At 43.1% G+C, this 12,187-nt stretch overlaps 2 non-coding genes and 3 pseudogenes across 2 annotated transcripts; all 5 read right to left on the minus strand.

Moving 5' to 3' along the window:
• Positions 1-2,614: 2,614 nt before the first annotated feature.
• Positions 2,615-2,806, minus strand: LOC141193680 (U2 spliceosomal RNA). The gene has a single exon (XR_012266570.1). It is a non-coding gene; the product is annotated as a U2 spliceosomal RNA (small nuclear RNA).
• Positions 2,807-3,921: 1,115 nt separating this feature from the next.
• LOC141193724 (U2 spliceosomal RNA) lies at positions 3,922-4,151 on the minus strand (annotated as a pseudogene).
• Positions 4,152-4,910: 759 nt separating this feature from the next.
• LOC141193767 (U2 spliceosomal RNA) lies at positions 4,911-5,002 on the minus strand (annotated as a pseudogene).
• A 1,115-nt stretch (positions 5,003-6,117) lies between these two features.
• LOC141193772 (U2 spliceosomal RNA) lies at positions 6,118-6,308 on the minus strand. The gene has a single exon (XR_012266606.1). It is a non-coding gene; the product is annotated as a U2 spliceosomal RNA (small nuclear RNA).
• Positions 6,309-7,423: 1,115 nt separating this feature from the next.
• LOC141193661 (U2 spliceosomal RNA) lies at positions 7,424-7,596 on the minus strand (annotated as a pseudogene).
• Between the last annotated feature and the right edge of the window lie 4,591 nt (positions 7,597-12,187).

Genomic DNA, 12,187 nt, shown 5'->3' on the forward strand with positions numbered 1-12,187 from the left:
GACCGTCGTTTTTCGGAAGGCTTGTGTTTCTATTGCGGAAAATCTGGTCATTTGATTAAAGGCTGTGAGCTTCGTATGAAGAAAGAAAAAAAAATGGTCAGTCACGCCCGTATTGCCTGTTTAAATTCCAAGGGTATATTTTTAGCTGCTTCCACGATTGCTCAGGAAAAATTAATGGAATTTCGGGTGTTTGTTGATTGCGGGTCTACACTGAATGTAATTGATGGGGGATTCGTGGAAAAACTCAATTTAAAACCTGAACCTTTATCATCCCCCATTGCTGTGGTTTCTGTGGATGGCTCCCCTTTGAAGAATATTACTCTCAAGGTCTGTGAATTTCCTCTCACTATTAATGGTGTTCACCATGAGAAATTGGATTTGGTAGTGTTGAATAACTTGCCTTCTCCAGTAATATTGGGTTTGCCCTGGTTAAAATTTCACAATCCTGTACTGGATTGGTCTACCAGTGAAATTAAATCCTGGAGCCATAAATGTTATGACAAGTGTTGTAACGGGCGTATTGCAGCTTTGGATAGGGGAGAATTGCCTGTTCCTATTCAGGATTTTTGGAGAGTTTTTTCTGAGAAAGAATTGCAGGTTTTGCCTCCCCATAGAGACTATGATTGTTCTATTGAATTTGTCCCTGGAGCGATTCTTCCTAAAAGTCGTTTATTTAACCTTACTATTCCTGAGAGGAAGGCTTTGGAGGAATACATACAGACAAGTTTGGCCGCCGGTCACATTAGGCCCTCTAAGTCTCCTGTGGCGGTTGGATTTTTTTTTGTAAAAAAAAAGGACGGCGGTTTACGTCCTTGTCTGGATTTTCGTGAGATTAACAAAATTACGGTACGCAATCCTTACCCACTGCCATTGATTCCTGATCTGTTTAACCAGTTATTGGGGGCCAAGTGGTTCTCTAAAATTGACCTTAAGGGGGCATACAATCTGTTGCGCATGAAGGAGGGTGATGAATGGAAGACTGCTTTTAACACTCCTGTGGGTCATTTTGAGAATCTGGTTATGCCTTTTGGTCTTACTAATGCTCCTGCATTTTTTCAGAATCTGATTAATGACATCCTTAGACCTTTGATCGGTAAAAATGTGGTTGTGTATTTGGATGACATTTTGATTTATTCGCCAGATCTGGAGTCTCATTGGCGGAGCGTGCGTGAGGTATTACAGTTATTAATGGACAATTCGCTTTTTGCTAAGCTGGAGAAATGTGAGTTCGCTGTACAGAGAATTAGTTTTTTGGGCTACATTATCTCCAGCAAAGGTTTTGAGATGGATCCGGTTAAGGTTCAGGCTGTGCAGGAATGGCCTAGGCCTATTGGTTTGAAATCGATACAGAGGTTTTTGGGTTTCGCCAATTACTATAGAAAATTCATAAAAAATTTTTCTAGTATTGTCAAACCTCTGACTGATCTCACCAGGAAAGGTGCTGATGCGGTTCAGTGGTCTTCTGAGGCCATTGAAGCTTTTGTGTATCTCAAGGAGAGGTTCACCTCTGCTCCCATCCTTATGCAGCCTGATGTTACTAGGCCGTTTTTGGTTGAGGTTGATGCTTCCTCTGTGGGGGTTGGCGCAGTATTGTCTCAGGATAACGGGGATGGATTACATCCCTGTGCCTTTTTTTCAAAAAAAATTTTCGGAGACTGAATTGAATTACGATATTGGTAATCGGGAATTATTGGCTATTAAACTCGCATTTGAACACTGGCGCCACTTCTTGGAAGGTGCGGAATTTCCCGTTCAGGTTCTTACGGATCATAAAAATCTGATATATCTTGATGCTGCCAAGCGCCTGAATGCCCGTCAGGCTAGGTGGGCACTGTTTTTCTCGCGGTTTAATTTCTCCGTTACTTACATCCCTGGTACTAAGAATGTTAAGGCGGATGCCTTGTCTCGCAGTTTTTCTCCCATAGTCGGTGCTGAGAAAGAGGAAAACATTTTACAAGAAGGTGTTGTGATAGCTGCTTTAGACTCCGTTTTGGAAGATGAGATTCTTAAAGCTCAGGAGAATGCCCCATCTAACACTCCTCATGGGAGGTTGTTTGTGCCTGGGACCTTTAGGAGAGATTTGTTTGTTGAGTGTCACGAATCTCGGTTGGCAGGTCATCCCGGAAGCTCTGAGACCAAGAGACTGGTGGGTCGCAGTTTTTGGTGGCCTGGATGGCAGAAGGAAGTCATTAAGTGGGTGCGCCAATGTACTATATGTGCTAGATCTAAGTCCTCACATACTCCTGCTGCGGGGTTACTTTGTCCTTTGGAGGTCCCCAGTGCTCCTTGGACACATTTGGCTATGGACTTTATAACTGACCTTCCCCCCTCTGAGGGTTTTACTGTCATCTGGGTGGTCGTGGACCGTTTTAGCAAGATGTGTCACTTGGTTCCCTTCGTCAAACTGCCCTGCGCTAAAACTCTCGCTAAGGCCTTTGTCAAGGAAATTGTCAGACTTCATGGCGTTCCTACTGACATTGTTTCTGATAGGGGTCCTCAGTTCGTGGCTCGTTTTTGGCGTGCCTTTTGTGACAGGTTGGGAATTCATTTGTCGTTTTCGTCCGGATATCATCCTGAATCTAATGGCCAGACAGAAAGGAAAAACCAGGATGTTGAGCAGTTCTTGCGTTGTTTTGTGGCAGACAATCAAGAGGGGTGGTCTGAGTTTCTGCCACTTGCCGAATTTGCTCTGAACAATCATACATCAATCATTTAATATATGGTCCCCAGATAGGGGACGTATCAGATATTAAACTGATAAGAACAGATACTACACTTGATCTTAGCCAAAAGGCCGAGAAGCGATAACCAGAATTGGTTTCAAACTACGGAGCCACCCAAGGATCCTGAAAAGTCCATTTGTGGAGATGAGCTCCTGGACTCCCGTTAAGAAGACATGTTGTCAACCTCTAGATCCCTTACATGCCTGCACTTTTCGGCTTGCTGCTGCTGCAATCCACGCGTTTTAGATCTGCATAACTCCACCTCTTTAAACACAGCACCTTCACCCCCTGCTGTTCCCACCCGCCTCAACACCGTTGGAAGGGAGGAGAACCAATTAAGGCGGGGGGTGGGGTGGAACGAGCAGCTGTCTACCCTTAGCAGGAGGGCTCCTGATTACATACCTCTCCTGCTGCTGCTGCTGCTGGCTGTCCAGCAGCAGACTGAAGGTGGCTGCTGCTGTGCACAGGTATATAAAGGCTCAGAGCCTATTATGACACGCGCAGCCAGCGTTCCATTGCCACATTCCATCTACTGCAGGCAGGATACCTGGCTGGCTGAATGTCGCTGAGAAGCTCACAGAGACCGCCATAAGCAACAGTTTAACAGAATGCCACAGACTAATCAACCAAACTTTTTGGGTTGGGTTCTCTTTTATAGTCTGCAGGCATTAAATGAAAGAAGTCAGTGTTCCAGCAGAAGGAGACAACGTTTCAGAAAAGGCATTGTAGCAAACCAAAAAAGAAATTTTAAGCGCAGCAGAGTAACCAGCGCACATACCTGTTAGCTCAGGTGAGTTTAAAAGGCTGCTGTTGATAACAAGGGCATTTGCTAAATAGATGGTGTGTGTGCAACAATATACTGAAAGGTCAATTATATTGTGCAGCTTATCTCACCACCTGTAGTTATTTAGGTGAAAGCTCCAAAATGCTTGCCTAATATGTCTGTTTATCCAAAAGGAAGTAAAAAGGGAGAGCTAGAAAGATAGCATTGCATCACATTACATGGCAATGCAATGCACAGTTGCTGAAGTTGAACCAAAATGAGCTTGTAATCTGGCTTCTGCAACTTTGAACATGAAAAATCCAATGAGGAGAAGAAAAGCAAAGCCAAAGAGTCCATCCCAAAATCCGACAAACAAGCAAAATGAACAAAAAACATTGAATTCAATTCTTTCTGATTTTAGAAACTGCATTAAAGAAGGGGTGCACCGGTCCTGGAGATACTGCAATACCAGGTCAATGCGTGGAGTGGACAGAGCAAGCTCTTTTTCCATCTCCCTGTTCTAAAAATCCATTTAATATATGGTCCCCAGATAGGGGACGTATCAGATATTAAACTGATAAGAACAGATTTTTTTTTTTTTTTTTTTTCTTTTTTTTTTTTTTAGCCCGAATTCGTGTACAAAACCCGAGTGCGCTTAAAAAAGTGACAAGTGCCACAAAAAAGTGCACTAGGATGCTGGTCTTCTTGAAACCCTCTCCAAAAGGAGAAGGGTCCCCCAAACCATTCCCCGTCCCTCCGAGCCAAAAGGCCACAGCGAGGAACAGGGACAAAAAGCCACCTCCAGCCGAAGCCAGAGGCGACCCAATCTTACCCCCAGCACCTGCCCGAGTTCTCACGCGAGCAAGGCACTGGGAGCCAAAGACTGTGCTCCCCTCCCGGAAGAGGGGAGCCAACAACGCTCTCCTCCCGAAAGAGGAGAGCCAGGGGGGTTCACGGGGGAGCGGAACCTGATGGCCACACACTCCCCCCCTAGACCTGCCAAGAGAGGAACCCGTAAGGGAACCGCATCCCGACAAAATCCTAGTAGGACGTGACACACGTGAATAAGTGGACACACAGTGACAAAGAAATTAAATAAATAGTGAAGGTTTCACAGTATAATACTGCCCGGACCTTCGACCGGGAATTGAAAAATTCCCCATCCTAAGGCCAGAAGGCCCGGAATAAGGGTGTGTGCGAAGAAAGAAAATTTGAAGTGCTTGTGCAAATGTGCCATAAACTCAAGTGGGGTTCCCAATCCCAGTGAGTTAAGGCACCCCAGGGTCACCACTCCTGGGGCACTTCACACTTCGGGCTTTCGATCTTCCCCGGCCCAATGGCGTCGATCCTGGGGGGCCATGCTTTCCACCAGATGACTATATTAGCCACCTGGCGTACTAACAAGCGCCTAAACCCCAGTGTGCATAATGTATCAATCTACTAGGGCGGCCAACATCCAAAACCGCCTTTTCAAAAGATACTACACTTGATCTTAGCCAAAAGGCCGAGAAGCGATAACCAGAATTGGTTTCAAACTACGGAGCCACCCAAGGATCCTGAAAAGTCCATTTGTGGAGATGAGCTCCTGGACTCCCGCTAAGAAGACATGTTGTCAACCTCTAGATCCCTTACATGCCTGCACTTTTCGGCTTGCTGCTGCTGCAATCCACGCATTTTAGATCTGCATAACTCCACCTCTTTAAACACAGCACCTTCACCCCCTGCTGTTCCCACCCGCCTCAACACCGTTGGAAGGGAGGAGAACCAATTAAGGCGGGGGGTGGGGTGGAACGAGCAGCTGTCTACCCTTAGCAGGAGGGCTCCTGATTACATACCTCTCCTGCTGCTGCTGCTGCTGGCTGTCCAGCAGCAGACTGAAGGTGGCTGCTGCTGTGCACAGGTATATAAAGGCTCAGAGCCTATTATGACACGCGCAGCCAGCGTTCCATTGCCACATTCCATCTACTGCAGGCAGGATACCTGGCTGGCTGAATGTCGCTGAGAAGCTCACAGAGACCGCCATAAGCAACAGTTTAACAGAATGCCACAGACTAATCAACCAAACTTTTTGGGTTGGGTTCTCTTTTATAGTCTGCAGGCATTAAATGAAAGAAGTCAGTGTTCCAGCAGAAGGAGACAACGTTTCAGAAAAGGCATTGTAGCAAACCAAAAAAGAAATTTTAAGCGCAGCAGAGTAACCAGCGCACATACCTGTTAGCTCAGGTGAGTTTAAAAGGCTGCTGTTGATAACAAGGGCATTTGCTAAATAGATGGTGTGTGTGCAACAATATACTGAAAGGTCAATTATATTGTGCAGCTTATCTCACCACCTGTAGTTATTTAGGTGAAAGCTCCAAAATGCTTGCCTAATATGTCTGTTTATCCAAAAGGAAGTAAAAAGGGAGAGCTAGAAAGATAGCATTGCATCACATTACATGGCAATGCAATGCACAGTTGCTGAAGTTGAACCAAAATGAGCTTGTAATCTGGCTTCTGCAACTTTGAACATGAAAAATCCAATGAGGAGAAGAAAAGCAAAGCCAAAGAGTCCATCCCAAAATCCGACAAACAAGCAAAATGAACAAAAAACATTGAATTCAATTCTTTCTGATTTTAGAAACTGCATTAAAGAAGGGGTGCACCGGTCCTGGAGATACTGCAATACCAGGTCAATGCGTGGAGTGGACAGAGCAAGCTCTTTTTCCATCTCCCTGTTCTAAAAATCCATTTAATATATGGTCCCCAGATAGGGGACGTATCAGATATTAAACTGATAAGAACAGATACTACACTTGATCTTAGCCAAAAGGCCGAGAAGCGATAACCAGAATTGGTTTCAAACTACGGAGCCACCCAAGGATCCTGAAAAGTCCATTTGTGGAGATGAGCTCCTGGACTCCCGTTAAGAAGACATGTTGTCAACCTCTAGATCCCTTACATGCCTGCACTTTTCGGCTTGCTGCTGCTGCAATCCACGCGTTTTAGATCTGCATAACTCCACCTCTTTAAACACAGCACCTTCACCCCCTGCTGTTCCCACCCGCCTCAACACCGTTGGAAGGGAGGAGAACCAATTAAGGCGGGGGGTGGGGTGGAACGAGCAGCTGTCTACCCTTAGCAGGAGGGCTCCTGATTACATACCTCTCCTGCTGCTGCTGCTGCTGGCTGTCCAGCAGCAGACTGAAGGTGGCTGCTGCTGTGCACAGGTATATAAAGGCTCAGAGCCTATTATGACACGCGCAGCCAGCGTTCCATTGCCACATTCCATCTACTGCAGGCAGGATACCTGGCTGGCTGAATGTCGCTGAGAAGCTCACAGAGACCGCCATAAGCAACAGTTTAACAGAATGCCACAGACTAATCAACCAAACTTTTTGGGTTGGGTTCTCTTTTATAGTCTGCAGGCATTAAATGAAAGAAGTCAGTGTTCCAGCAGAAGGAGACAACGTTTCAGAAAAGGCATTGTAGCAAACCAAAAAAGAAATTTTAAGCGCAGCAGAGTAACCAGCGCACATACCTGTTAGCTCAGGTGAGTTTAAAAGGCTGCTGTTGATAACAAGGGCATTTGCTAAATAGATGGTGTGTGTGCAACAATATACTGAAAGGTCAATTATATTGTGCAGCTTATCTCACCACCTGTAGTTATTTAGGTGAAAGCTCCAAAATGCTTGCCTAATATGTCTGTTTATCCAAAAGGAAGTAAAAAGGGAGAGCTAGAAAGATAGCATTGCATCACATTACATGGCAATGCAATGCACAGTTGCTGAAGTTGAACCAAAATGAGCTTGTAATCTGGCTTCTGCAACTTTGAACATGAAAAATCCAATGAGGAGAAGAAAAGCAAAGCCAAAGAGTCCATCCCAAAATCCGACAAACAAGCAAAATGAACAAAAAACATTGAATTCAATTCTTTCTGATTTTAGAAACTGCATTAAAGAAGGGGTGCACCGGTCCTGGAGATACTGCAATACCAGGTCAATGCGTGGAGTGGACAGAGCAAGCTCTTTTTCCATCTCCCTGTTCTAAAAATCCATTTAATATATGGTCCCCAGATAGGGGACGTATCAGATATTAAACTGATAAGAACAGATCCGTTTTCAAACAAGCTTTATTTAAATCAGACATACATCATAAATTACAAACAAATCACAAAGACTTGAATAAAATATGACATAAAACAAATACAAGGTCAGATTTAAAAAGCGCATAAAAGCATAAAAAGCATAAAACACAGTTTTGCATATAATTTGCATAAATAAATACATATGTCAAATGCAAACACCATAGCTTTTTAACTTTATCTTTTTACAATCAGGTAGTATGAAAACTTTTCACAAAGAACATATCCGATACAATATTTGAAACAAATCACAAATACTGGAATAAAATATGACATAAAACTAATACAGAGTCAGAATTAAAATGCACTTAAAAGCATAAAAAGCATAAAACACAGTTTTGCATATAATTTACATAAATAAATACATATTCCAAATTTGCAAACACCATAGCTTTTTTGCTTCATTGATTCCCATCTTTTTACAATCTCTCAGGTAGTATGTAAACATTTCACAAAGAGCAAGCCCAATACAATCTTTGACAGGAATAAATTCACGTTTAAACAATAATATATTGCGCACTTTCCATAAAGCTTCTTTTAAACAGTTTATTATAAGCCATGCGACTCGTGCTTGTTTCATGGTTGGGCATTTAATTATCCCATATATTATAATGTCACAATTAAGGGTTTGTATACCACATATCCATTTTAGGAGGGTGCCCACCGTCTGCCATAGCTCTTGTGCGTAGGGGCAATCCCACAGTAAATGAAACACTGACTCGTTTGGGGCGCATCTTTCTCTGGGACATCTAGCACTAGCCACCAGCCCCCTATGATGCTGAAAAGCTCTCGTAGGGAGACATTGGTGAACAACCTGCCAAGCTAAATCCTTTTGTGAGTTGCTAAGTGCAGGACAGGCCACGTTGTTCCACACCAGGCGGCACCTGGAGATGGAAAAATTAGACACATCCTCCATCTCCTCATGTCCCTTACAAATAACTGTTAACTTACGTTGATCAAATAAAAGCTGACGATCAACTTGGGTCAGATCATATTCTGAAATGACCTTCTCCAAGATCTTGTAATGCTTAGGGGGAGATAAGAGAAAAGGACAATTAACAGTCATACTGAAGTTCAACTTTCGGAAAAGAAACCCAGTTGTATATCTAAGAAAACAAGAGAAAGCCCCAACATTATTCAAGCTTTTGCAACAAAATACAAAAAACTTGATAAATAAAAACAATTTTAAATCAGGGAACCCTTTACCCCCATTTTTCTTGCTTTTACATACCACCTCCCTCCTCAATTTCTCCATTTTGGATCCCCACAGAAAATAAAACATGGGCTTCATAAGTCTTTTAAGATACAGAGAATTAGGGGGAAAAACCATAGCGGCATACAAAATGATAGGAAGCAAAACCATTTTAATTACAAGAATCTTGCCCTCCATTGTTAGTTTTCGAGTTTGCCATAAAGAGATCTTCTGATTTAATTTATTCAAAACCAAATCCCAGTTTTCAATACCATCATTAGCAGGATTAAACAAGACACCCAGGATCTTGATTCCTACTGTTTGTGTGGGAACCCTAGGCGGATCTGACTCCCATTGACCCATAATCATACAGTCACATTTATTTATATTCAACTTAAACCCAGACCCAGCACTAAAAATTTCAGTAATTAGAATTGCTCTGTTAATAGATGCTGAGCTAGTGCCATATACAGATATGTCATCCATATATCCAATGGCTTTAACTTGTTGTCCACCCCCACCCGGAATAAAAATGCCCCTAACCACCTTGTCCCGACGCAGCAGGCACAACAGTGGCTCAATGGAGCAGACAAATAAAAGTGGGGACATGGGGCAACCTTGTTTAACACCGGAAAGAAGCTCCACCTCTCTAGTTAAAAAACCATTGACTAAAATCCGGGCAGATGACTGTTTGTATAAAAGCGCAATTTTCTGAATAAAAGAATCAGGGAACCCCATCTTTCCCATAACTTTAAAAAGATAAAAGTGGGACACCCTATCAAACGCTTTCATAAAATCCAAAGATAAAATAGCTAGTGGCTGTTTTCTATCTTTTTGAAACCAGATAAGATCACGAATTAGGTTTAGATGCTCCCAGATTGATCTCCCGGGGACACCACACACCTGATCTGGATGAATTACATTTTTAATAACTGCTTTAAGACGACCAGCAACAACTTTAGCTAAAATCTTGTAGTCTGTATTTAATAGTGAAATAGGCCTCCAATTCTCCAACTTTGATTTATCACCTTTCTTAAAAATTAATGTAATCATACTTTTACGCCATGAATATGGTAATAAATCAGCCTTAGAGGCTTCACAAACTACTTGTATAAAATCCTCCTTAATTAGATCCCAAAAGCAAAGATAAAATTCAATAGGAAGGCCATCTGATCCAGGAGCCTTACCTTTATTAAAACTCTTAAGGGTCTCTTCAATTTCACTGGGTAAAAGTTCTTTAGCTAAAAAAATCTGGTCATCTTTATTTAAAAACTGGGATAAAACATTAAGATTCTCTGTAAAAGCAGGTTCATCAACATTTTTAATACTAAAAAGATCTCTATAAAAATTAGCAGTATGCTCTAAAATGCCCTCAGTGGAAGATTGTCCTTCTAGCTCAGTAATCACTTGTTTTTTGTCACTCATTTTTTTAAAGAAAAACCTTGAGCAGGTCTCACCCTCTTCCAAATATTTCACACGGGTATTAAATATAATTTCTTTACCCTTTTGTTCCAGGAATTTTTGGATTTCTGTCTGGATCTTGGCAATCTCATCATCCACACCAGGTACTCCCCACCCCTTAAGCTTAAGGAGAGTTTGCATCCTGACATTAAAATCTTTAAAACATTTCCTTTTTTCACGTGCCTTCCTTTTACCAATTTTAATAAAAAATTCTTTAATACGGGTTTTAACACACTCCCACCACCCCAACATACTCTGATTTGGGTGTTTCCGTCTTCTCCAACTCTCATACTTTGCATAAAACTCCGCCCTTACCAGTTCGTCTTCTAATAAGAGCACATTCAATTTCCACATACCTTTTCCAACTTTTGCTTCCTGTGGAGTTTGCAATACATTGTATAGTAATACATGATCAGAAAAAATATTTTCTATTAGACCAGCATTCTTAGGTTTAAAAACATCAGAAGAGGAAAAAATAAAATCAATACGAGATGACATCCCTCTACCCCTCCATGTATGCCCAGGGTCAGTAGGGTAGGACTTTCTCCAAGCATCTAATAATTTGAGGTCCGTTGTCAAATGTTTTAACAGACTGGATGTTTTGTCTGTTCTTCCATTAGTATCACCTCCACTCCTCCCCTCCCCCAACATGACACAGTTAAAATCCCCTCCCACTATCACAGGGGACGGACCTGATAAAAACAAAGGGATGACATTAAAAAGGGAAGCACGCTCATTTTTCTCTGGGGATGCATAAACATTAATAAGACGACAGGTAAAACCATTTAAAATAACATGAGTTGATAAGGCACGACCTGGAACTATTTCAGTGATGGATAAAACATTAACATTTTGACATTTGAATAAAATCCCAACCCCGGCAGCTTTATTTTCATTGGACCCTGACCAAATAGAGGGTCCTGCTGACCAGTCCATTTTTAAGTTGGGGTATGACAAATCGTGATCAATACCGCATTCTTGCAGGAAAAAAATGTCAAAGTTCAGAGTCATTAACCAAGCAAACAAAGCAGCCCGTCTAACAGGGCTCTTTAGGCTTCTCACATTTAGTGAGGCAACACGGATTTCTGCCATGTTAGGTGTTTTTTATTGATTCATTATACTCTGAATCTGAATCAATAATTTGTGACAGAGAAGGTGAAGGAAGGGATGACACAGTTCGTAAACTGTCCGTTTCATCTGAGTCCGTGAAATCCTCAATTAAGTTAGTCCCCTCTGGGCTGAGAATTTTTGCAGCACTAGATAGAAAGACTTTACGGGACATCTGAGGCAGGTTATGCTCCTCCTGCGCCTCTTCACGACTTCTCTTACCACTGGCGCTGAGATCCATCCGATCCTCCGAATCCACCCGATCCTCACCAGGCACTGCAGCAGGTGGAATACCCGCAGACCCTCCAGGAGCACCAAGGGACATCATCTCCGGAGCAGGATGACCATCAGGACCAGCAACAGGTTCACCAACCACTGCACGACCTCTATCATCCAGGCAGGCAACAGGACATCCATCAGGAATGGTTCCAGGACATCCATCTGGACTGGCATCAGGACATCCATCTGGACTGGCATCAGGGCATCCATCTGGGTTGGCATCAGGACATCCATCTGGATTGGCATCAGGGCATCCGTCTGGATTGGCATCAGGGCATCCATCTGGATTGGCATCAGGGCATCCGTCTGGACTGGCATCAGGGCAGACATCTGGTCCAACATCTGTGCTGGCATCAGCAGGGGTATCTGGATGGACATCTGGATTCGTACCAACAGCTCCAGATTTTCGCCTCTTTTTTGGTTCCCTCTCATTTCCGCTCTGAGAAGGTGCCATCTCCCCACCAGGTGAAACCTGGACCCCTGCAGGAGTAGGCAAAGGCGTGACCTCGGCTACAGAGGCCGGGTTTTTCCGCAAAGGTACC

The sequence above is a fragment of the Phyllobates terribilis genome, unplaced genomic scaffold (genome assembly GCF_046119375.1).
Source record: "Phyllobates terribilis strain yellow unplaced genomic scaffold, ASM4611937v1 Scaffold_66__1_contigs__length_7565176, whole genome shotgun sequence".
Lineage (NCBI taxonomy): Eukaryota > Metazoa > Chordata > Amphibia > Anura > Dendrobatidae > Phyllobates > Phyllobates terribilis.